Genomic DNA, 26,366 nt, shown 5'->3' on the forward strand with positions numbered 1-26,366 from the left:
GACTGTAAACGTGCCTTCCATAAATGCAAAGACTTAATCACATCCGAAGAAGTTTTGGCTCATTACAACCCATCACTGCCAATCAGACTGGCGTGCGATGCATCCACTTACGGCATAGGAGCAGTATTATCCCATAAATTCCCTGATGGCTCAGAACGGCCGATAGCTTTTGCGTCACGCTCATTAAACTCAGCTGAGCGTAACTATGCCCAAATCGACAGGGAAGCACTCAGCCTGGTATGGGGAGTGAAGAAATTCAACCATTACCTACACAGACAAAAATTTACCTTGTTGACTGACCATCAACCCCTCATCTCCATATTCAACCCTAAAAAAGGTGTTCCCATTATGACAGCGCAAAGGCTACAGAGGTGGTCCCTTTTTCTAGGGGCACACCAATACAACATAGAATACAAAGGGTCAAAACAGCATGGAAATGCTGATGGTTTATCGTGCCTACTGTTGCCAACGGTAGAAGAGGCACCTACAGTAGACCCAGTAGAGATGTTCCACTCTACCACAGTGGAATGTCTACCAGTGACAAATTCTGCCATTGAAAGGGAGACGAGAAATGACCCGACTCTCTCACGGGTCTACGATTTAACAGTGAAGGGATGGCCAGCACATGGCGAACCACTGTTGCCAGCATTCTCGCAAAGAAGAGAACAGCTGTCAGTGTGCCGAGGAACCTTGATGTGTGGATCCAGAGTGGTGATTCCACCCAAACTCCAGGATAAAGTGCTAAAGGAGCTTCACGAGGGGCATCTGGGTGGAGTGAAAATGAAGAACCTAGCTAGGGCGTTTGTATGGTGGCCAGGTATCGATGGAGACATCGAAGAAATGACCAAGAGCTGCCTAGGATGCCAGAAGGTCCAAAACGCTCCACCACAAACCCCTCTACATCCATGGGAGTGGCCCTCATCTCCCTGGCAAAGGGTGCACATCGACTTTGCTGGTCCATTTATGGACTCAATGTTCTTAATCGCGGTTGATGCACACTCCAAGTGGCCGGAGGTAATAAAGATGTCCTCCACCACCACGGTAAAAACCATCACAGTATTAAGGACCATATTTGCCAGGAATGGGCTGCCGGAACAGATATGTTCTGATAATGGACCGCAATTTGTGTCCGAGGAATTCAGAAAGTTCTTAAAAACAATGGGGTTAAGCACTACACGTCCGCCCCGTACCATCCCGCCACCAATGGATTGGCTGAAAGGTTTGTCCAGACCTTCAAGAAGGCCATAAAGGCCATGGGTAATGAAGACATAAAACTTCAGCACAAGGTGGATAACTTCTTATTCGCATACAGGAATGCAACACATATGGTTACCAACCAAACTCCCGCCATGATGTTCTTCAATAGAAACCTAAGATGCCGGCTGGATTTGGTCAAGCCCAACATCAGAAGGGACGTGGAGAACCGACAGTTTCAAGGCATGAATGAAAGGCCAACTAGAACCTTCCAGATAGGTCAACAAGTTTTGGCCCTGGACTACCGTACCGAGAAATGGCAGCCTGGAACTTTCTGCACACGACTAGGACCACTGATGTATACCGTGGACATCAGAGAAAGCATTATAAGGTGCCATGCTGACCAAATCATAAAGTCATCCGCAAAGGGACAACCTACATCACAACTCTATACATCTAACGATGAAGTAGAGATACCCATATCTACCTCCGATCCGGTGATACTGGAACCCGATGAACCCGACACTGGCATTCAAGCCGAGTCAGCCTTGCCAGAAGAACCTACTACACCACCAGAAACTACTACACCCCCGAGGCGTTATCCGGACCGAGTCAGGAAGCCTCCTGAGAGACTAACTTATAATTAATTAACTGCAGCAATGTATATTATTTTGCTTATAACATGTAATTAATAATTACTTAAAATATGATGTACTGGTTAGCTAAAAGGGGAGGAATTGTGGTGTATGTGCCTTTAAGAGCCCCAGGTGTGCTGTAATGCCGGTAATTGCCACTCGGGCTATATAAGCCTGTATATTGTGTATATCCGTTAGAACCACCCCCGCCAGGCTTTGCTTAGTAAACACCTATGAACCAACTCCTGTCTTCAGTGTCTTTATCAACACACGGACACTACACCTCCCTTTTTAGATTAATAATACCCCCTTAATATTCAAATAACAATTACATTTTTACATGTACATTCAATAACAAAAGTCCATTTATAGATTCAGGGCTAGATTTTCAGTTTAGGCAGTTTTGGGGCGCTAGCTTTAGCGCCCGCCCGAAGTTAGCGCCCGCCCCAAAGTAGCGCCCCGTTGCCGGGAATTCAGTGGCTTCGCCCTAAGAGGTTGGTGGAGCGCTAAAAGAGGCGTTCCACTACTCTCTTTAGGCGCTAAGCCGGCGGTCCAGAGGGATAGCGCCCAGGCGGGGCGCAGCACGGGTGCGGTCATTTTTGCACTGACAGCAGACCCCGTGGTGCCGACCAGCTCTTAAAGGGGGAAGGGACGAATTAGTCTGCTGCCACGCCCTGCACACTGCAGCCTTGCAAAGAGGCCTCAACACTACTGCTCAGCCCCAGGGAGTCATGGCAACGCCAGAGAAGGCCCGTCAGCGTGCCCTGCGCTTCTCAGAGGGTGATCTGGACATCATGCTCACAGCTCTGGAGGTGAGGCGCAAGATCTTGTTTCCAGACAGTGGGAGGAATCCAACCCACCACGACTACACCAAAGCCTGGAAGCAGATCGCCCAGAGGGTGACATTCACCGGCGAGGCCCCCAGGACCCACACACAATGCCGTAAGAAGTACAACGATCTGACCAGGATTGTGAGGGTGAGTAGCCTTTCCAGTCTCCTCCTCATTCTTGCATGTACACCTGACATGATGGGCAAAGGGACCTGAAAGTCCTTTTGGCCAGCCCTCAGCCAGCAGCATTGGGACAGTCATGAGCATCAAATGGCCATTCGGCACTCTACACTTTGGCCAAGCTATTCCACCATGGGAGGCAGTGCACACTACATCAGGGCTTCACTCTGTCCAAGCTATTCCACCATGGGAGGCAGTGCACACTACATCAGGGCTTCACTCTGGCCAAGCTATTCCACCATGGGAGGCAGTGCACACTACATCAGGGCTTCACTCTGGCCAAGCTATTCCACCATGGGAGGCAGTGCACACTACATCAGGGCTTCACTCTGTCCAAGCTATTCCACCATGGGAGGCAGTGCACACTACATCAGGGCTTCACTCTGGCCAAGCTATTCCACCATGGGAGGCAGTGCACACTACATCAGGGCTTCACTCTGGCCAAGCTATTCCACCATGGGAGGCAGTGCACACTACATCAGGGCTTCACTCTGTCCAAGCTATTCCACCATGGGAGGCAGTGCACACTACATCAGGGCTTCACTCTGGCCAAGCTATTCCACCATGGGAGGCAGTGCACACTACATCAGGGCTTCACTCTGGCCAAGCTATTCCACCATGGGAGGCAGTGCACACTACATCAGGGCTTCACTGCGCCCTTACAGCCCGTCCTTTCTCTTGCAGGCTAAAGTAGCGTTTAATCGCCAGGCCCGTGCCAGGGGTGGCCGCGCCAAGCTGCAGAAGCTCACTCGGCTGGAGGAGCGCGTGTGTGTGCTCATGGGAGCACGTGTGATTGTCCCCACAGCGTGCGGTGTATCCGACCCTCCACTGCCCGGCAATGGTAAGGACCTCGCCTTTTGGCCCTCTCGCGTCGCACTGGCCCATCCGAGCTACCTCCTTTGCCACTGTCCCACCAATGCGCTGAATCCCACCAGTCCTAACTCCCTCGCTGACGCCGTCTCCTCACTCTGAAGCTACTCTTGTGCATTCCTGCTTTCAGCTGGTGACGACCAGGACCCTGAGGCTGCCAGTGACAGCACCTCCAACCAGGAGGAGGAGGAGGAGCAAGCCGGACCTTCGGGGGAACAGTCACGTCCCGCAGGAGAGGAGGAAATGCTCGACACCTCCTCACTGGACGAGTGCCTGGAGGAACTGTCGCAGGGCAATGCAGCTTCTGGGACCAGTGGCGTCCAGCCACCCAGCAGCCGTGCGCGTGGCCCGCGGCCTTCCCCCCAAAGGGGGGAAGGATCAGAGGGGAGTGCTGCTGCTCGGCAAACTCGCCGTCACCAACGCGGCAAGGGTCCCCTAGTTCGGCCCCCTCCTCCCCAGCGGGAGAGTCGCGACTCCAGTCCGGACACCTTCACTTCGGAGGAGGTGCGGAAGCTCGATCAGATGGCCGACGACTCGGACCGGCGCCACACGGAGCTCATGAGCGTGGTGGGGCGCATGCCTGAGGCCATCGAGTCGCTGGCGACCAGTGTGCGCGAGTTCGGGGCAGCAACTGCCGCGACTGGCCGCATGCTAACTGATGCCGTCAAGACCCTGGCGGATGTGATGCGCGCGCACACCAGGACCAGAGGGCCACTCACTGCTGCCACACGCGCTGTCTCAGGCAGGCATCGCCAGGGCAGGCGCCGCGCTGGACCATCCCAGCAAGCCGGCCGTCGGCTGATTGCTGCGGATCCTGCAGTGCGGGCCCGGCCGAGTGCCACCGCGCCACAGCACCAGCCAGCGCATCCCAGACGCCAGCTGGCCCACATTGCACCATCCGTCGCCGCCATTCCCCCTCTGGGGCGTCAAGGGCAAGCGGCTGCAGCTGATGGTGGCCAGGCTCAGGCGCGCCACTCAGGAGACGGCCCCTCGAGGCCCAAACGCCGTGTAGGCCGCCCCCCAGTGGCATCTGGCGGAAGGGCATCTGAGCCTCAGGCGCCTTCCCCCAGCCTCGCAGCAGCCACTGGGCAGAGCTTGCGAAGGAGCAGCAGGCAGGGCAGGGGAGGCAAAATGCTGGCCAAGGTCTCGCCCTCGCGGGCCACTCAGTAGAGGGTGTGGCCAGCTTTCCTTTAATATGGCGGTGGCCATCTTTATTTTGCCCATGGTTGTGCTTTTGGAGGGCTTTTTTTTTGCGTTAGGCCGACGTTGAGGCCCGGTTTCAATAAAGGTGGAGTGGCTCCTCCCCAGTTTGTGGGAGTGAGTCGTTTGTTGGGCTTTTTGTGGGGCCCGTTTATTGTTTTTGGGGATTCATGTGGGAAGGGCTTTTCATTTTTGTTTAATAAAAAATTATCTTTATTCATGCAGTCTCCATGGTTGTTCTTCTTAGTGTTTGTTGGCTTCGCCGGCTGAGGGCTTGCGGAGCGGCTGCATTCATCTTCCCTCATGGCCCCTGGCCATTCCCTGACAGGGGGCTTAGAAGTACCGTGTAATAAGGTGGCGTCGTGCGGCCCTTGGCCCTGGTCGCTCCCTCCTGGGAACGTACTCCTGCTCCTCCTCCTCCTCCTCCTCCTCCTCCTCATGCTCCTCCTGCTCCTCCTCCTGAGGTGCTGGTCCAACGTCAGGTGGCAGTGCCTGAGTCCTGCGGATAGCCAGGTTGTGTAGCATGCAGCAAACCACCACAAATTGGGAGACCCGGTCCGGCGAATACTGGAGAGCTCCTCCGGAGCGATCAAGGCAGCGGAACCGCTGCTTGAGGACCCCAATAGTTAGCTCGATGATGTTGCGGGTGGTTTGATGGCTCTCGTTGTAGGCCTCTTCAGCAGCGGTCCTGGGCGCGCGGAGCGGGGTCATGAGCCAGGTGCACAAAGGATAGCCTTTGTCCCCGAGTAGCCATCCTCTTGGGGGAGGCTGTGCCTGGAACATGTCATGCACAGTACTCTGCCGCAGGATAAAGGCATCGTGGCTGCTGCCTGGGAAGCTGGCATTGACTGCCATGATGCGCTGCTTGTGGTCACAGACCAGCTGCACATTCAGAGAATGGTAGCCCTTCCTGTTGCGATACTGCTCGCCATGCTCCAGAGGGGCCCGCAAAGCCACATGCGTACAGTCAATGGCGCCCTGCACCAAGGGGAATTCCCCGAGTCTGGAAAATCCCAATGCGCGCTGATGCTGGCTCTCCAGGGCCATGGGGAAGGAGATGAATTGGCTTCTCCTTCTGAACAGTGCTTCGGTCACCTGGCGGATGCAGCGATGCGCGCCGTACTGGGAGATGTTTGCTATGTCCCCAGCAGCGTATTGGAAGGAGCCGGTGGCATAGAAGTTCAATGCCACTGTCACCTTCACTTCCACCGACAGAGACGTCCTGCACCTGAGCTTTGGCCGCAGATCTCGGCGAAGCAGGTGGCAGATCTCTGCAATCACCCCCTTCCGGAATCGGAGCCTTTTAACACATCGCGCGGCACTCATGTTTAGGTAGGAGCGCTGCTGGCGGTATAGCCTGACTGGGTAAGGCCTACGTGGCCGACGCCTGTAGCCCCCTCTGCCTCTAGCCAGGGCTGCCCCTCTCACAATACGTCTGCGAGCCCTACGGACATGGAGCTGCAGCTCCGCGTTGGCACCCCATGCAACCCCCATCAAATCCTGGCAAACACTCTAATTTCCAAATGGCCACTTGCAGCGCTGTTGCCTGAGTCCAAAAATACCTGGCTCTTGCTGCTTGAAACCAGTTAGCTATCCTCCTTGTTGTGTCTCCAGAAATGCGTTGCACAAGACTGTTTTCTGAAATAATGGATGGCCTTTATACTGGAGAGGACGTTCCCTTTAATTAGCGCCCCCCGGGGCCCGCGCTGGTTGTGTTGCGTTCCTTTTTCCAAACGCTCCGGCCGCCCGCCGCACAATGGGGCGGTCCGACTGAAGTTTGCAATCGGGGCGGCCAAAGGGCGTTGCACGAGGATGTGACGTCATTTTCTGCGCGCGCATCCGGGCGGGCGCTAAACTTTGCGCCGGCGCTAACGGGCAACTTAATTTGGGGCGGGGCGCAAACTGCGCTGCGCCCGGGCGCTACACGCATAGCGCCCGGAAATCACTTCTCTTAAGGCGCTAACTGCTGGCGCAAGCAACTGAAAATCTAGCCCTCAGTCTTTGGGGTGGCTTCCTGACCCTTTCGGGATGGCGCTTTCCAGAGGTTCTTGTTCTTGGTGCAGAGGCGATTCTGACCCCTTTTCATCGGGTAGTTCATCGGGTTCCACTGCTACTGGGTCTGAAGTAGATGCTACCGGTATGTCGGGTTCATCCCCAGGTACTCGAGACATGGGGTTGACGCATTCCTGTGATGCTAAGATCTGATCGACGTGGCGTCTCACAATGTTCTCCCCGACATCCACTGTGTACATTAATGGCCCCTGCCTTGTACATATCGTTCCGGGTTGCCACTTCTCTGTTCGATAGTCCCGGGCCAAGACTGGTTGCCCTACATTGAAGCTCCTTGTCGGCTTCTCGTTGATGTGCTGGAATTGTTTGTCCTCAACATTTCTTCGCACATTTGGTCTGAGCAAGCCCAGACGAGATCTCAACCTTCGGTTAAAGAACATCATGGCCGGGGTCTGGTTGGTAACTGCATGTGTCGCGTTTCAGTAGGCTAATAAGAAATTGTCCAGCTTATGCTGTAGTGGAATTTCCTCGTCGCACATGGCCTTTATCGCCTTCTTAAAAGTTTGTACGAACCTCTCAGCCAATCCATTGGTGGCTGGATGATACGGGGCGGATGTGTAATGCCTTACCCCATTCGTTTTCATGAATTTTTGGAACTCGTCGGACACAAACTGTGGTCCATTATCAGAGCAGATCTGCTCTGGCAAACCGTTTCTGGCAAATATGGTCTGTAGGACTGCAATCGTTTTCTCTGTAGTGGTTGAAGACATCTTTATCACCTCAGGCCACTTTGAGCATCCACTGCTATTAAGAACATTGACCTAGAAATTGGGTTTTGGCTTAGCCAGGGCTTTAGCGCCGGAAATTAGTGCCGGCGCTAAGTCCCCTGCGCGCGCCAAAAATTCAGTGGCGCCGCGCCCAAACGGCTGCCGGCGCTACTGAAGGGTCTTAGCGCCTGGAAAAGGGCGCTAACTGCCGTTTCGCGCCGCAATTCCGGCGCTGCGGCACCCGATGCGGTGCGGCAGGCTGGGGAAGTGCAGGCCTCCTCCTTCCGTTAAGGAGGAGCTGCCTGCACCCGGCCGCGGCCCGCGCAAATCTGCTTAAAAATGAGCCCGGCACCTCGGACAAGTGCCGGGCTTGCATCTGTTCCGGGGGGAGGGGGAGAGAAGTCCGGGGAGGGAGCTGCGGGCAGGCGGCCGGCGGGAAAGCGGCCGGCCGCCGCGGGGCCTTTAATGCGCCGGCGCTAACTGCAGTAAGGCACCTCTGACAAAACGCTGGTTGCGGCTGCCACGGGCGAGGCGGCCGCAACTCAATTTCGGAGTTCGGGCGGGTTACCACGGCAACCGGGACGCTGCGCACACCGATGACGTCATCGGTGCCGGCGCAGCGCTACCGGAGCAACGCCGATTTAGGGCCCCAGGGAATTTCACTACTGGCCATAACTCCGGCGCAAGGCCCTCTAGCGCCTCAAATGAGGCGCTAAGGCTACTGAATTTTCAGCCGATAGTGTCCATGAATGGACCAGCGAAATCAATGTGCACCCGTTGCCATGGAGAGGAGGGCCACTCCCATGGGTGTAGAGGGGCATGTGGTGGTGCATTTTGGACCTTCTGGCATCCTACGCAGCTCTTAGTTAGGTCTTCGATTTGTTGATCGATTCCCGGCCACCACACATAAGCCCTAGCAAGGCTTTTCATTTTCACTCCCCCCAGATGACCTTCATGTAGCTCCTTTAGCACTCTCTCCCTTAACTTGGGTGGAATCACCACTCTGGATCCACACATCACTGTCCCCTGGCATACTGACAGCTGTTCTCTTCTGGATGAGAATGCTGGCAACAGTGAATCGCCATGTGTTGGCCATCCCCTCACCGTCAATTCATATACCCGTGACAGCGTCGGATCATTGCGGGTCTCCTTCTCTATATCCGTGTTTGTTACTGGCAATCGTTCAATTATCGACGAATAAAATATCTTGATAGGGTCCACTGCTGGTGCTTCCTCCACAGTAGGCAGTGGAAGGCAAGCTAGCCCATCAGCGTTTCCATGCTGTTTCGTGCCTTTATATTCTATTTCATATTGATTCGCCCCTAGAAACAGGGACCATCTTTGTAACCGCTGTGCAGTCATTACTGGCACGCCCTTCTTAGGATTAAAGATGGAGACAAGTGGTTGGTGGTCAGTCAGCAAGGTGAACTTCTGCCCATGCAGATAGTGGTTGAATTTTTTTACTCCCCATACTAGGCTGAGGGCCTCCCTGTCAATCTGGTCGTAGTTGCACTCGGCTGAGGTTAGTGACCGAGACGCAAAGGCTACTGGCCTCTCCAACCCGCCTGGGAATTTGTGCGACAGCACCGCTCCAATGCCGTAGGGTGATGCATCACATGCCAAACGAATTGGTAGTGCTGGGTTGAAATGGGCCAACACCTCTTTTGATGTGATCAATTCTTTACACTTCTGGAAAGCTCGTCTACGTTCGTCATCCCACTTCCATGGTACCCCTGTTTGCAGTAGGGTGTTCAGCGGGTGTAATACCGTAGACAAATTTGGTAAGAACTTGTGGTAATAGTTTACCAGTCCGAGGAATGACCTCAGTTGTGACAAATTTTCCGGTGCTGGAGCCTTGACTACTGCCTCAATCTTGTCAGGGGACTTATGTAACCCCTCTTCATCGATGACGTGGCCGCAATACGAGATCTGTTTCTGGAAAAACTCGCACTTGTGGCGATTAGCTCGTAGCCCATATTCCTTTAATCTGGCGAGCGCTTTCTCCAAGTTAGCGAGGTGATCACCGTCATTTTCGCCCGTGACCAAGATGTCGTCCAAATAACACTGGGTCCCTGGAAACCCTTGCAGGACCTGATCCATCGCCCTTTGCCAGATAGCCGGAGCCGAGGCTACTCCAAACACCAGCCGGTTGTATTGATAGAGACCTTTATGGGTGTTGATCGTAAGGTAATGTTTCGAAGCTTCTTATGCCTCCATTTGCAAGTACGCCTGGGCTAGATCAATTTTGGTGAAGCGTTTACCACCAGATAGCGAGGCGAAAATATCCTCAATTCGTGGAAGCGGATATTGCACCGTGTGAAGGACTGGGTTCACTGTCACCTTAAAATCCCCACAGATGCGGACCTTCTTTGGTTCCCCAGGCGTATTACTCAATGACCTCTTCATTACAGGAACGATGGGTGTAGCCCACTCGCTCCAGTCCACTTTGGACAGTACTCCTGAACGTTCCAACCCTTCCGGCTCTGCTTCAACCGCTGGTCTGATCGCATAAGGCACTGGTCTGGCCTTCAGAAACCTTGGGCTTGCATTTTCCTCTATTTTAATTGTTGCTGTTATTCCTTTTAGTGTTCCTAGTCCCTCCTGGAACACATCTTTTGCGTCAGTTAGCATTTTTGACAGTCGTCCAGGTGTGACGTCGTCATCCTTTTTGGCCTCCACCTTCAGTGCCTGTATGGAATGCCAATCTAATTGTATCTTTCAGATCCATTCACGTCCTAGCAGTGGTGGTCCTCCATTTGGCAATACATATATATCCATTTTAGGTATTTCCTGACCTTTATATGTCACTTTCACCTTTATTTTCCCTTTGGAGTAGACTTTTTGCCCCGTATACGTCTTCAAGACAATCTCTGTAGCTTTCAAGGGTATGTGTGAAAATAGCCGCTTGTAGTCCCTTTGGTTTATGACTGTTAGGGCTGATCCTGTGTCCAATTCCATTTCCACTTGGACTCCGTCTATCTTGAGTGCAACCCAGATAGCCTGGTGATCCTCCATTTCGGTTACATTATGTAGTTTCAGACAACCCAGCTCCTTGCTTCCGGAGTCTGTGTCACTTTTTTGTTCGTCTGAACCACTGTCCATCACCTGTTGTACCTTTTTGTACTTCTCCTGTGGAGATTTCTTACTGTTGGTTTTCTTCCCAGACCTGCAGACTCTTGCTATGTGTCCTGCTTTCCCACACTGTCTGCACACTTGGTCCTTGATCCAACAATCTTTCTGGTCATGTGTTGTTCTGCCGCAGCGATAGCACTTCCCTGTTCCATAGGTCATTTCGTTGGTGCCATATTCTTGCGGTCTCCGTTGTATCTCTGCAGCGCCCCTTGCGGCTGCTTCGTGTGATACCGCCATGCTGAAAGCTTTGTCCAGCGTAAAGTCCTTTTCTGATAGAAGCCGTTTCTGGGTTCCTTCACTTTGTAGCCCACACACAAACTTGTCCCTTAACGTGTCTGCTAGTCCCGCTCCAAACTGGCAGTATTTCGATAGCTTGCGCAGTTCCGTTCGGTACTCAGCATTGCTTTCGTCTTTGTGTTGGTTCTTTTTATGGAACTTAAATTGTTCTGCTATCAGCAGTGGTGTGGGGTTTAAGTGGTCCTGTAGGATTTCTACTATGCTTTCAAAATTCTTGTTTACCGGCTTCTCTGAGGTTATTAGATTTCGCAGTAACCCATAAGTTTTTGCACCCATGGAATTTAACAGAACCAGTGCTTTATTAGCATCTGGCACTTCATTCGCCCTGCAGTACACCTCAATACGTTCCACATATGTCGCCCAATCTTCGACTTCATTGTCGAACGTAGAGATACTGCCACTCTTCGGCATCCTTGGTTGTGCATTAACTATCACCAGGTGCCTCCCGCGCTTCCCCTTCTTCTCCGCTGGCACAAAATGGCATCTCCCGCGCTTTCCTTCCTTCCCGCGCTCGCCCGTCTTCTCCGCTGCGGCTTCGCAAAATGGCGTCTCCCGCGCTCTTCCTTCTTCTCCGCGGCTCAATGGCGCCGCCCGCGCTCTCCCTGCTTCTCCGCGGCTCAATGGCATCTCCCACGCTCTCCCTGCTTCTCCGCGGCTCAATGGCATCTCCCCTTGCTTCGCCCCGCGGACCCTGCTCAGCCCGTGATCCCTGGCTGTGCTCTGCGCGTTCTTCTCTTGATATTTGTCGATGCCGCTCAGTCTAGAACCCGGCTTTTTCTTACCCTCTCTCTCTCCGGTTTGCAGTATTTTCCCTCGACACCGCTCGGTGATCAACCCCCGGCTGCGCCCTGCTCTCTTCACCCTCTTCCTTACCCGTCGACGCTGCTCGGCTCTCTCTCTCTGCCGTCGGTCGGCTCCAGCCGCCGCTGCTCGGGAAGGGTCTGCTCTGGACCTGTCGTCGGTCTCTTACTGCTCGTTGTGGCTGGGGAACTAAGCCCGGCTCTCCACAGCCTCCCCAGCGAAGTTGGATCTCTGCCTGACTGCTGGGCGGTTGCTCGCGGTCGACGCCCGTGTTCCTGGACTCGACTATTTAAAAAAAAAAAATTTTTATGTTGCAGGTAGATTCGCATCGACACTTGTTGCCACTGTTAGATCTGTGGGTCAGTGGATAAATAATCACACGGATGCTGCACATTAACAAATAACAGGTCTTTACTGGAGGAGGGTAATCTCTAGACTCGGGTACAGAGGCATGCGCACAGCTTATATACCGGTGTGGTCACTGCCGGTACTACAGTATACAGGAGCTGTAAAAAGTAGTTCTGACTTAAAGGCACATACACTACAATAACCCTCGTAATACAGTAGTTTTGTTGAGTATATAATATATATACATATATATATAAATCATATGGCAAGATAAGGGAGCAGGTAAGTGATTGGTTGGGTGAGTATTTCTCTCTTTTCAATACAAGCTTGAATTCTGTGGTGTTAAATTTCTAGGGTCTCTGTGTTGTAGTGGGGACAGTTGGTAAATAAAGCACCCTAGAGTATACCTGTAACTGGGGTATTGAATACATTTTTTAATTAATTAAAGGAGTAAATCATGGCAGGAGAGCTCAGCCCCGTGTTCTGCTCCTCTTGCTCCATGTGGGAAGTCAGGGACGCTGCCAGTGTCCCTGGTGACCATGTGTGCGGGAAATGCATCCAGCTGCAGCTACTTGTAGACCGCATTGCGGCGCTCGAGCTGCGGGTGGATGAGTTTTGGAGCATGCGCGATGCTGAGAGGGTCGTGGATAGCACGTTTAGCGAGTTGTTCATGCTGCAGGGTAGGGCTGTACAGGAAGAAAGAACTTGGGTGACCATCAGGTGGAGCAACAGAGGCAGGCAGGAAGTGCAGGGGCCCCCTGCGGACATCGCCCTTTCAAACAGGTATACCAAGTTGGATACTGTTGAGGGGGATGACTCACCAGGGGAAGGCAGCAGCAGCCAGCTTCCTGGCACCAGGGACGCTTCTGCTGCTCAGAAAGGGAGGAAAAAGAGTGGGAGAGCAATAGTGGTAGGGGATTCTATCGTAAGGGGAACAGATAGGCGTTTCTGTGGCCGCAAACGTGACTCCAGGATGGTTTGTTGCCTCCCTGGGGCCAGGGTCATGGATGTCACTGAGCGGCTACAGGGCATTCTTAAGGGGGAGGGTGAGCAGGCAGAGGTCGTGGTCCACATTGGGACCAACGACATAGGTAGGAAGGGGGATGAGGTCCTACATCAAGAATTTAGGGAGCTAGGTAGCAGATTAAAAAACAGGACCTCAAAGGTTGTAATCTCTGGATTACTCCCAGTGCCACGTGCTAGTGAGTATAGGAATAGGAGGATAGAACAGATGAATGCATGGCTAAAGAGTTGGTGCAGGAGGGAGGGTTTTAGTTTCCTGGATCACTGGGCCTGCTTCTGGGAAAGGTGGGACTTGTACAAGTCGGACGGGTTGCACCTGAACCAGAGCGGGACAAATATCCTTGCGGGGAGGTTTGCTAGCACTGTTGGGGGGGGATGGGATACAGAGGGGAGCTGAAATAGGGGGTGATGTGCTGCCAATTATAGAGAAAAAAACAAGTCAGCTTGGTAGACAGGGCAAATATACAAGGGCAAGGCTGGATGGCATCTATTTTAATGCAAGGAGTCTTGCAAATAAGGTGGATGAACTGAAGGTGTTGATAAACACATGGGAGTATGATATTGTTGCTATCACGGAGACGTGGTTGAGGGAGGGGCAAGACTGGCAGCTCAATATTCCGGGGTACAGAATCTTCAGGCGAGACAGAGGGGGAGGTATAAGAGGAGGGGGTGTCGCAATATTAATTAAGGAGTCAATTACTGCAGTAAGGAGGGATGACATATTAGCAGGTTCCTCTAATGAGGCCATATGGGTGGAGCTTAAAAACAAAAAGGGGGCAAGCACTTTGCTGGGCGTGTACTATAGGCCTCCAAACAGTCAGGGGGAGATAGAGGAACAGATATGTAGGCAAATCTCAGAGAAATGTGCAAATAATAGGGTAATAATAATGGGGGATTTCAACTTCCCCAATATTAACTGGGATAGTCAGAGTGTGAAAGGTACAGAGGGTGTAGAATTCTTAAAGTGCATCCAGGAGAGCTTTTTGAGCCAGCATGTAGAAGGTCCTACAAGAGAGGGGGCGGTACTGGACCTAATTCTAGGGAATGTGGCCGGCCAAGTGGAAGAAGTGCTAGTAGGTGAGCACTTTGGTGACAGTGACCATAATATGGTGAGATTTAAGGTGGTCATGGAAAAGGACAGGGATGGGCCGGAAATAAAGGTTCTAAATTGGGGGAAGGCCGATTTTAATAGGATAAGGCAGGATCTGGCCAAAATGGACTGGGATCAGCTATTTGTAGGAAAATCCACATCGGAGCAATGGGAGGCTTTCAGAAGGGAGATTGAGATCATACAATGGCAACATGTTCCCGTAAAGGTCAAGGGTGGTTCCAAAAACCACAGGGAACCTTGGATGTCAGGGGATATACGAGAATGGATTAGAAAAAAAAGGAGGGCTTTTGGCAGATACAAAAGGCTAAAGACGGAGGAAGCCCTAGAGGAGTACAAAAAGTGCAGGGGGATACTTAAAAAAGAAATTAGGAGATCAAGGAGGGGCCATGAAATAACACTGGCGAGCAAAATAAAGGAAAATCCTAAGATGTTTTATAAGTATATTAAGGGTAGGAGGATAACTAGGGAAAAAATAGGGCCCATTAGGGACAAAAGTGGCAATCTGTGTGTGGAGCCGGAAGATGTAGGAGGGGTTCTAAATGAATTTTTTGCATCTGTTTTCACTATGGAGAGGGACGATGTAGACATAGAAATAGGGTGGGGGGACTGTGATATGCTCGAACATATTAACATCGAGAGGGAGGAGGTATTGGCGGTTTTAGCAGGCCTAAAAATGGATAAATCCCCAGGCCCGGACGAAATGTATCCCAGGCTGCTGTGTGAGGCAAAGGAAGAGATTGCGGGGGCTCTAACACATATATTCAGAACCTCTCTGGCCACAGGGGATGTGCCAGAGGACTGGAGAACCGTTAATGTAGTACCATTATTCAAGAAGGGGAGTAGGGAAAAACCGGGGAACTACAGGCCAGTGAGCCTAACATCAGTGGTAGGAAAATTATTGGAAAAAATTCGGAGGGACAAAATTAGTCTCCACTTGGAGAGGCAAGGATTAATCAGGGATAGTCAACATGGCTTTGTCAAGGGAAGATCATGTCTGACTAATTTGATTGAATTTTTTGAGGGGGTGACTAGGTGTGTGGATGAGGGTAACGCAGTGGATGTGGTATACATGGATTTCAGTAAGGCCTTCGATAAAGTCCCGCACAGGAGACTGGTCAAGAAGGTAAGAGCCCATGGAATCCAGGGTGCCTTGGCACATTGGATACAAAACTGGCTTAGTGGCAGAAGGCAGAGGGTGATGGTCGAAGGTTGTTTTTGTGACTGGAAGCCTGTGGCCAGTGGGGTACCACAGGGATCGGTGCTGCGTCCCTTGCTGTTTGTGGTCTACATTAATGACTTGGATATGAATGTAAAAGGTATGATCAGTAAGTTCGCGGATGATACAAAAATTGGTAGGGTGGTAAATAGCGAGGAGGGTAGTCTCAGTCTGCAGGACGATATAGATGGGTTGGTCAGATGGGCGGAACAGTGGCAAATGGAATTTAACCCGGAAAAGTGCGAGGTGATGCACTTTGGGGGGACTAACAAGGCAAGGGAATACACAATGAATGGTAAGACCCTAGGCAAGACGGGGGGTCAGAGGGATCTGGGTGTGCAAGTACACAGATCCCTGAAGGCGGCGGAACAGGTGGATAAGGTGGTAAAAAAGGCATATGGGATACTTGCCTTCATTAGACGAGGCATAGAATATAAGAGCAAGGAGGTTATGATGGAGCTGTATAAAACACTGGTTAGGCCACAGCTGGAATACTGTGTGCAGTTCTGGTCGCCACACTACAGGAAGGATGTGATAGCTTTGGAGAGGGTGCAGAGGAGATTCACCAGGATGTTACCAGGGCTGGAGCGCTTCAGCTATGAAGAGAGACTGGGCAGATTGGGTTTGTTTTCCTTGGAGCAGAGGAGGCTGAGGGGGGACATGATTGAGGTGTACAAAATTATGAGGGGCATAGATAGGATGGATACTAAGGAGCTTTTTCCCTTAGTAGAAGGGTCAATAACTAGGGGGCATAGATTCAAGGTAAAGGGCGGGAGGTTTAGAGGGGATTTGAGAAAGAACTTTTTCACCCAGAGGGTGGTTGGAGTCTGGAACTCACTGCCTGAAAGGGTTGTGGAGGCTGGAACCCTCACAACATTCAAGAAGCATTTGGATGAGCACTTGAAATGCCATAGCATACAAGGCTACGGACCAAATGCTGGAATATGGGATTAGATTAGACAGGGCTTGATGGCCGGCGCGGACACGATGGGCCGAAGGGCCTCTATCCGTGCTGTATAACTCTATGACTCTATGACTCTAAGGGGTTAGCAACATTCAAATATGATCGCCTACGTGCGGGGCAGGAGGGTGGACACCTGCTTAATCAGCTTGGACCAGGAGAAGGCTTTCGACAGAATATCGCACACGTACATGATGGACGTGCTCTCTAAAATGGGGTTTGGGGAGGGAATCCGCAATTGGATCCAACTGCTCTACACAGACATCAGTAGCGCAGTTCTAATCAACGGGTGGGAATCAGAAAACTTTCCGATCAAATCTGGAGTCAGGCAGGGCTGTCCTCTCTCCTCTGTCTTGTTCGTGTGCCGAGTCCATCAGGAGGGATTCGGGCGTAAGAGGGGTGACGATCCTAGGCAGCGGAGGCACTCAGGTTAAGGCCTCCCTGTACATGGACGATGTCGCCGTCTTTTGCTCGGACCCGCTGTCAGTCCGCAGACTGCTGAGCATCTGCGACCAGTTTGAACTGGCCTCGGGAGCGAAAGTTAATCGCAGCAAAAGCGAGGCCATGTTCTTTGGGAACTGGGCCGACTGATCCTTTGTCCCCTTCACCATCAGGTCAGATTACCTGAAGGTGCTGGGAATATGGTTCGGAGCGGCCGGGGCGTGCACCAAAAACTGGGAGGAGTGTATCTCCAAGGTACGACAGAAACTGGGAACGTGGGAGCAGCACTCCCTGTCGATCGTGGGCAAGAACCTGGTCATCAGGTGCGAGGTGCTGTCGGTGTTGCTGTACGTGGCGCAGGTGTGGCCCATACCCCGACCCTGTGCCGCCGCAGTCACCCGAGCCATCTTCCACTTTATCTGGAGATCGAAAATGGACCATGTCCGGAGGGACACGATATACAAATCTCCAGAGAAAGGGGGAAAGAACGTACCAACATCACCCTCATCCTGATGGCCATCTTTGTGTGTGGCTGCATCAAACTGTGCACAGACCCTCGGTACGCAAACACCAAGGCCTAGAAATTCAGTTGGGCGCTGCAAGCTTTGCGCCCAGTTGGCGCCTAAAGAGGGTTTCTGCGCCAGTATAAGAGGTTGCGCTGATATTCAGCGCTGCGGTAATGGCGGCGGTAGCCGGTAGCGCTGCGCCGACACCGATGACGTCATCGGTGTGCGAAGTGCCCCGGTACCGCCCCGCTTCCGGCCCAAACCCCATATTTAGTTGCGGCCGCCTCTTCTGCAGCGGCCGCAAACAACGTTCGTGAAACGGGGCCGTACTGCTGCGCTACTGGGGCGCTTTAAGGTGGAGGTGCAGCCGGCTGCTTTTTCGGCGGCCGCCTGCCCGCACCTCCCTCCCCGGCCTCCTCCACCACCCCCCCGTGGCATTGGTGGCTGATTCCCGTGAGCCCGGCACTTCTCCGTGGTGCCGGGCTCATTTGCCGGCAGAATCCAGCGGCGATCTCACAGCTGCAGGCAGCTCCTCCTTAAGAGAAGGAGGAGGCCTGCAGTACCCCAGCCTGCCGCACCACATCGGGTGGTGCAGCGGCAGCTGGAGCGCTGAAATTCACTTTCAGCGCCCCAAGCGGAGGCGGGCACACCCTGGAATAGCGCCCGGTTCCGAGTTGGGGCGCTAAAAGTGAATTTCTGGCGGGCGCAACGGGCTCCGCGCGCAGCGCTAACTTTTGGCCGTTAGCCTGCTGGCGGGCCTTAACTGAATTTCTAGGCCCAAGTGTCACTACGTGCTGAGGTTTTACCTGTCCCCGGTGTTGCGAAGGATGGGTCTGGCTACGCTGCCGCGGAACGCTCCATCCAGTTGGACTGTGCCGGACCACCTGTCCTTCGTGGAAAAGTTTTTCACGGGAAACACCTTTGACCACAAGGCCGCCAAGCAGTGGTCAGCACGTAACGTCCTCGAGACCCTACGGGAAAAGGAGATGGTGGATGCTGTCGGATGGTTCCCCGAGCAGACTGTCGAAGTCATTTGGCAGAATGCCTCATCACCAGAACTCACAAATAAGCACCAAGACGTAGCTTGGCTGGTGGTGAGAAGGGCCCTCCCCGTCAGATCCTTCATGCACTCCTGGCGTCTCTGCTCCACCGCACGCTGTCCGCGAGGAGGCTGTGCTTGGGACGAGACCGTCATCCATCTCCTTCTGGAATGTGCCTTTGCAAAGAAGGTCTGGAAAGAGATGCAGTGGTCTTTGTCGAGGGTCATCCCGTAACACAGGATTCTGTGCTCTACGGACTGTTCCCAGGGACGCACACCGAGACAAACATCAACTGCTGCTGGAAGATCATCAACTCGGTGAAAGACGCCCTTTGGTTTGCCCGAAACTTGCTGGTCTTCCAGAGTAAGGAGTTGTCCACAACCGAGTGTTGCAGGCTGGCACATTCCAAGGTCCAGGAGTACGTGCTGAGGGATGCACTAAAGGTTGGTGCTGCTGCCGCAAAGGCACAACGGGGAAGGGCCACAGTTTAAGGCCCTCCCGCCAGTGTGCACCGAGGGGCTGAAACCAGTATAATAACCCCCCTCGGGCCATATGATGTACAAGTGTGTTAATTGTTGTGGTAAACCACTGTTTGTATTCCACTGTGTACATGCCTGGACATGCCTCGGCTGACTCCTCCCACAAGTCCTAGTATAAAGGTGACTGCTCCCCAGCCCTTTGTATTTCTGGACCGGTCGACCACTCGAGGCAGACCTTCATTCTTTTGTTAATAAAAGCCTTTAGTTACTCTCTTAACTCTCAGTCTTTTATGAGTAATTGATAGCGCATCAATTTTATTAACAAAATTTTTATAATGGAGAAGATCCTCACACCAGCATGCCTGGACTTAGATCATCGGGAGGCGGACTCATCCACCAAGTTTACTCACTGGCTTAAGTGTTTCGAAAAATTCCTGACCGCCTCCGCAGCAATCAAATCGGACGAGGACAAACTGGATGTCCTGACCTCCAAAGTGAACCACCGAGTGTACTCGGTCATCCAAGATGCGACCTCGTACGCGGACGCTATCAAGCTCCTCAAGGACCAGTACACGCGCCCAGTGAACGAAGTGTACGCCAGGCACCTTCTGGGGAGTCGTAAACAACAACCTGGGGAATCGACCGTGGAATACCTTCAGGCACTATCTGTGCTTGGCCGGGCCTGTGGTTGTAAGGATGTAAAGGCCGCCGTGTACACAGAGGAACTTATCCGGGACGCTTTTGTAGCGGGCCACAGATCCAATTACACCCGACAGCGACTGTTGGAGCAGAGTGACCTCGACCTCAACAAGGCCTCTGAACTCGCACTATCATTGGATGCAGCCTACCGGGGCATGGATGCCTACTCCTCTGCACCATGGACGCCGCGGGGAATGACAGCCTGGGACACGGTAGGACCGCCTCATAGCGCCGTGCCACCCCAGCCACACCCCAGCAATGGCCCAACTACCGCAGCAGTGTCCCAAGGCCAGACAGCAGTGCCCCAAGGCCAGAAATGCTACTTCTGTGGCCAGGCAAAACACCCCAGAGCGCGCTGCCCGGCGAAAAACGCGATCTGCTCGGGCTGCGGGAAGAAGGGACACTACGCTAACGTCTGCAGGGCCAAAGCCACCCCGAACCCCAGCAGCACCGCGTGTGGGCCATGCGGGCCGCCATCTTGGGCCTCCTCGGCCATGTGCGAACCACCGGTACAGCAGCCATTTTGGACGCCTCCAGCCACATGGGGATCATGGACGCCGCCATCTTGGACGACAGCCGGAACGCAGCAGGCCCCCAACACCGCCTCATCTGATACCCGCAGCGACACACCGACCCCTACGCTGGCATCCGTTACACTGGACCAAGCGAGACCGCACCAGCTGGCCAGTTCCACAATGGACATTAAGGTAAATGGCCACGATACAATCTGCCTTTTTGACTCTGGGAGCACGGAGCGCTTCATCCACCCCGACACGGTGCGGCGTTGCTCTCTCCCAGTCCTGCCTGCGCACCAGCGGATTTCTATGGCCTCCGAGTCCCAGTCGGCGGACATCGGCGGCTACTGCGTAGTGACACTCGTAGTAGAAGGGACCGTGTACGATCATTTTAAACTTCTGGTCCTGCCCGACCTCTGCGCTGCCGTCCTGCTGGGGTTAGATTTTCAGTGCCACCTTAAAAGTGTTACGATGGCGTACGGTAGACCCCTACCCCCACTCACAGTCCGCAGCCAGCAGCTCCCAAATTGCCCGCCGCGCACCAGGTGCAACCTCTCCACACTCAGAGTCACCCCCCCCCCACTGTTTGCTAACCTCACCCCCGACTGTAAGCCCATCGCCACAAAGAGCAGGCGATACAGTGCCGGGGACAGGGTTTTCATTAAAACCGAAGTGGAGCGGCTCCTGAAGGAAGGGATTATTGAGGGCAGCACCAGCCCCTGGCGAGCCCAGGTTGTGGTCGTTAAGACCGGCGAGAAGTAGCGCCTGGTCATCGACTACAGCCAGACAATAAATCGCTACACCCTGCTGGACGCCTACCCACTCCCCCGCATAGCTGATATGGTCAACCAGATCGCGCAGTACCGCGTCTTCTCGACCATTGACCTGAAATCAGCGTACCACCAGCTCCCTATCCGCCCTGAGGACCGCCAGTATACTGCCTTTGAGGCAAACGGCCGCCTCCACCACTTCCTTAGGGTTCCCTTTGGCGTCACCAACGGGGTCTCCGTCTTCCAAAGGGAGATGGACCGGATGGTAGATCAAAATGCGTTGCAGGCCACTTTCCCATATCTGGACAATGTGACCATCTGCGGCCGTGACTTGCAGGACCATGACGCAAACCTCGAAAAATTCCTCCGCACCGCCCAACTCCTGAACCTGACATATAACAAGGAGAAGTGCATATTCTGCACAAACCGCCTCGCCATCCTTGGCTGTGTTGTGGAACACGGAGTCATCGGCCCCGACCCCGACCGGATGCGTCCCCTTATGGAACTCCCACTGCCCCACTGCCTCAAGGCCCTGAAGAGGTGCCTAGGGTTTTTCTCCTATTATGCCCAGTGGGTCCCCGACTATGCGGACAAGGCCCATCCACTGATCAAGTCCACCTCTTTTCCCTTGACGGCAGAGGCCCGCTTAGCCTTCCACCGTATCAAGGAAGACATTGCCAAAGCCACCATGCACGCAGTGGACGAATCCATCCCCTTCCAGGTGGAAAGCGACGCGTCCGACTTTGCCCTGGCCGCTACCCTCAATCAGGCGGGGAGACCCGTGGCCTTCTTTTCACGAACCCTCCAAGGCCTGGAGACCAGACACTCCGCTGTTGAGAAGGAGGCCCAGGCGATTGTGGAGGCTGTGCGTCAGTGGAGGCACTACCTGGCCGGAAAACGATTTACCCTGCTCACTGACCAACGTTCAGTTGCTTTCATGTTTAACAACAAGCAGAGGGGCAAAATCAAAAATGACAAGATCTTGAGGTGGAGAATCGAACTTTCCACCTACAATTACGAGATCTTGTACCGGCCCGGGAAGCTCAATGAACCCCCGGATGCGCTATCGCGTGGCACCTGCGCCAGCGTGCAGATCGATAGACTGCGGGCCCTCCACAATGACCCCTGCCACCCGGGGGTCACCAGGTTCTTCCACTTCATCAAGGCCCGCAAACTGCCTTACTCTATTGAGGAGGTCAGGACCATGACCAGGAACTGCCAAGTCTGCGCTGAGTGCAAACCGCACTTTTGTAGACCAGACAGGGCCCACCTGATAAAAGCCACTCACCCCTTCGAGCGCCTGAGCGTTGATTTTAAAGGGCCTCTCCCCTCCTCCGACCGCAATGTGTACTTCCTCAATATTATTGATGAGTACTCCCGTTTCCCGTTCGCCATCCCCTGCCCGGACATGACCAGTGCCACGGTCATTAAATGTCTGAACGACCTCTTCACCCTGTTCGGTTTCCCCAGCTATATCCATAGCGACCGGGGCTCATCGTTTATGAGCGACGAACTCCGTCAGTACCTGCTAACTAGGGGTATTGCCACAAGCAGGACCACCAGTTACAACCCCCGGGGGAACGGACAGGTGGAAAGAGAAAATGCGACAGTTTGGAAGGCCGCCCTGCTAGCCTTAAAGTCTAGGGGCCTTCCAACCTCCCGCTGGCAGGATGTGCTCCCCGACGCGCTCCACTCTATTCGGTCACTGCTCTGCACTGCCACTAACGCCACCCCTCATGAGAAAATGTTTGTCTTCCCAAGGAAGTCCACATCGGGGACATCACTACCGCCATGGCTGACGTCCCCAGGGCCGGTCCTACTGAGAAGGCACGTGAGGACCCATAAAACGGACCCCCTGGTCGAGAGGGTCGACCTCCTCCACGCCAACCCCCAGTATGCTTACATTGCATACCCGGACGGGCGGGAGGACACAGTCTCCATAAGAGACCTTGCACCCTCGGGGGCCGCAGTAACCCACTACTCACTACCACCCCCCCCCCACGATCCGATATCCAGCCCCAGCAGACGGCAGGCCTGGGCCCCGCGACCCGCTCGACATCTACGAGGATGACACGCCTGTGCCACAGCCCACGCAGGACTCGACGCCGGAAGCTCCACTACCCCTGCCGACGCCACGCCGATCACAGCGGCAAACAAGACCTCCAGAGAGACTCCAATACACTAACTTTTAATACACTTCACCCCGCCGGACTCAATTTTAAACAAGGGGTGAATGTGGTAAACCACTGTTTGTATTCCACTGTGTACATGCCTGGACATGCCTCGGCTGACTCCTCCAACAAGTCCTAGTATAAAGGTGACTGCTCCCCAGCCCTTTGTATTTCTGGACCGGTCGACCACTCGAGGCAGACCTTCATTCTTTTGTTAATAAAAGCCTTTAGTTACTCTCTTAACTCTCAGTCTTTTATGAGTAATTGATAGCGCGTCAATTGTAAAGCACTTGTAATCTGTGGATGTAAATAGAGCACCATGTACTGCATTCATTTGTATTATGCCATATGTAATATGATTGGTGGATTGTAGTGTAATGCATCATGACAAGTGTTGGAATGTATCTTGACCCCCTTGGGCTGTATGACTTATAAAATGTGTAATGAAAATGTATTGTAACGTGTCTCTGTAAATTGAGTGCCATGTACCACAGTTAATTTGTATTGTACCAGATGTGGACTGTATTGTCATGTACGTGAACAAAGATTTTTATGAATAAAGTATATATTTTTGAAAAAAAAAACATTCAAATATCCTAGCCCAGATTGGTGAACCAGTGTGTAGCTTTGAAAATGGCTTGGTGTAAGTCTGAGATGCCACCAGCAAACAATTGAAGTGGACACATTTACAATGTGGTCCAAAGTTTGCAACTGGTGTCCACAGTCACATTGAAGATTTTGGAGGCCCTCATGAATTGGTATGTTCGGGTTGGCCATGGTTTGATTGTATTCATGAGCTGTATGTGTGCCTCACTGAATTTTAGGTGGGGGTATATGGAGCACAGTAGGCAACCATTGGATGTTGATTTAAATGTTTAATTTATGATTCACACTGCAGCATTAAGCTATGTGTCCAGAGATTTGGTATGTAAGCTGCCTGACCAGACTGTTGTGCTATTCAGCAGTTGAGTACACCAGTGCTATAGTCGCTCTTTGAAGTGGGCACACATCAGCACCCCATATTGTGCCTGCGAGTTTTTCAGTGAGGCTGGTCTTTGCTTTTACCTTATTGCGAGTCTTTTCCAGGTAAGCTTTAAAAGTTAAGCTTCTACCGTTCCTACGTGAGTGAAAAAAGCTACAACTCAAGAGCACTGCTTGGTGTGCTGTTGAGCAATGGCACTTCTCACTTATGTAGGAACAGTAGAAACACATCGGCTGGAATTTCCCTTACCTGGGCGGGTCGGGTGCGGGCGGTCGCCATGGCGGGTTCCAACCCGCTCCAGAAAACAACTTTGCGTTTTCAGTCGGGATCTTTAAAGGGGCTGATATACCTATCAATTCGTCCAATAAAAGGCGACGAGTTAGGAACGTAACTAAAGGTTTTTATTGACTAAATAACAGAGCCCACCCTCGTGGGTGATCGGGTCCAACAAGGAGGAATACCAGCCAGTCGACTACCTTTATACCTGGGCAGGTAGGTGGAGCCATGGGCGGAGTCGGAGGTGGTCAGCCCAGGTATAACAGCGCGACAAGAGGCGACCTCGTATCGTGATACAACGGTGATAACAATACAACAGTGATAACTATAGTGTAACGATAAAGTGGTTTACCACATTCACCCCTTGTTTAGATTTGAGTCCGGCGGGGTGAAGTGTACTACCAGTTCTGGTATGTCAGTCTGTCCGGAGGCCTCGTAAGCCTCTCCGATCGTCGCAGCGGCGGTGCTGCATTATCCGGTGTTAGTGCTGGTGTCTGCGTGGTCGGCGAAGGCTCGTGGGGTTCCGGCATGCCGTCTACCTGGGCTGGAATTGGGGGGGTGGTGGGGGGGGGTAAAGGTGGTGTCTCCGGAGTGCCCGAGGGTGCGAGGTCTCGTAAGGAGACAGTGTCCTCCCGCCCGTCTGGGTAAGCCACGTAGGCGTACTGGGGGTTGGCGTGCAGGAGGTTCACCCTTTCGACCAGGGGGTCTGTTTTATGGGCCCTCACGTGCTTTCGCAGCAAGACGGGCCCCGGAGAGGTCAGCCAGGTTGGTAGAGTGGTTCCCGTAGTCGACTTCCTGGGGAAAACAAACATTCGTTCATGGGGGGTGGCGTTAACGGCAGTGCAAAGTAGTGACCGGATGGAGTGCAGCGCTGTCGGGAGGACTTCCTGCCAGCGGGAGGTTGGGAGGCCCTTAGACTTTAAGGCTAAGAGGACGGCCTTCCATACCGTCGCGTTCTCTCTTTCCACCTGGCCGTTCCCTTGGGGGTTGTAGCTGGTGGTCCTACTTGCTGCAATACCTCTCGCTAGTAGGAACTGACGGAGTTCCTCGCTCATGAAAGAGGAGCCCCGGTCACTATGTATATAGTTTGGGAACCCGAACAAGGCGAAGAGGTCGTTCAGGCATTTAATGACCGTGGTACTGGTCATGTCTGGGCAGGGGAAGGCAAAGGGGAAACGGGAGTACTCATCAACAATGTTGAGGAAGTACACATTACGGTCAGAGGACGGGAGGGGCCCCTTAAAGTCGATGCTCAGGCGCTCGAAGGGGCGGGTGGGCTTGATCAGGCTTGCTCTGTCCGGCCTAAAGAAGTGCGGTTTGCACTCGGCGCAGGTCTGGCAGTTCCTGGTTATGGTCCTGACCTCCTCGATGGAGTAGGGCAGGTTGCGGGCCTTAATGAAGTGGTAAAGTCTGGTGACCCCGGGGTGGCAGAGGTCGTTGTGGAGGGTCTGAAGTCTATCACTTTGCGCGCTGGCGCATGTAATTCGTGACAGAGCATCGGGGGGTTCGTTCAGCTTACCTGGCCGGTACAAGATATCATAATCGTAGGTGGAGAGCTCGATTCTCCACCTCAAGATCTTGTCATTCTTGATTTTGCCCCTCAGCTTGTTATTAAACATAAAAGCGACCGAACGTTGGTCGGTAAGGAGGGTAAATCGTTTGCCTGCCAGGTAGTGCCTCCAGCGTCGTACCGCCTCCACAATCGCCTGGGCCTCCTTCTCGACCGACGAGTGTCGGATCTCAGGGCCCTGTAGGGTCCTTGAGAAGAAGGCCACCGGTCTCCCCTCCTGGTTAAGGGTGGCGGCTAGGGCGAAGTCGGATGCATCGCTCTCGACTTGGAAGGGGATGGACTCATCCACTGCGTGCATAGTGGCCTTGGCAATGTCTCCCTTAATGAGGGAGAAGGCTGCGC

General features: G+C 53.2%; 1 pseudogene; it reads left to right on the forward strand.

The window, feature by feature from the left end:
- Positions 1-16,676: 16,676 nt before the first annotated feature.
- On the forward strand, positions 16,677-19,053 carry LOC147117036 (uncharacterized; annotated as a pseudogene).
- Positions 19,054-26,366: the final 7,313 nt, after the last annotated feature.

Source organism: Somniosus microcephalus, chromosome 5 (genome assembly GCF_052327205.1).
Source record: "Somniosus microcephalus isolate GS21.2 chromosome 5, FLI_Smic_1.0, whole genome shotgun sequence".
Taxonomy (NCBI): Eukaryota; Metazoa; Chordata; class Chondrichthyes; order Squaliformes; family Somniosidae; genus Somniosus; species Somniosus microcephalus.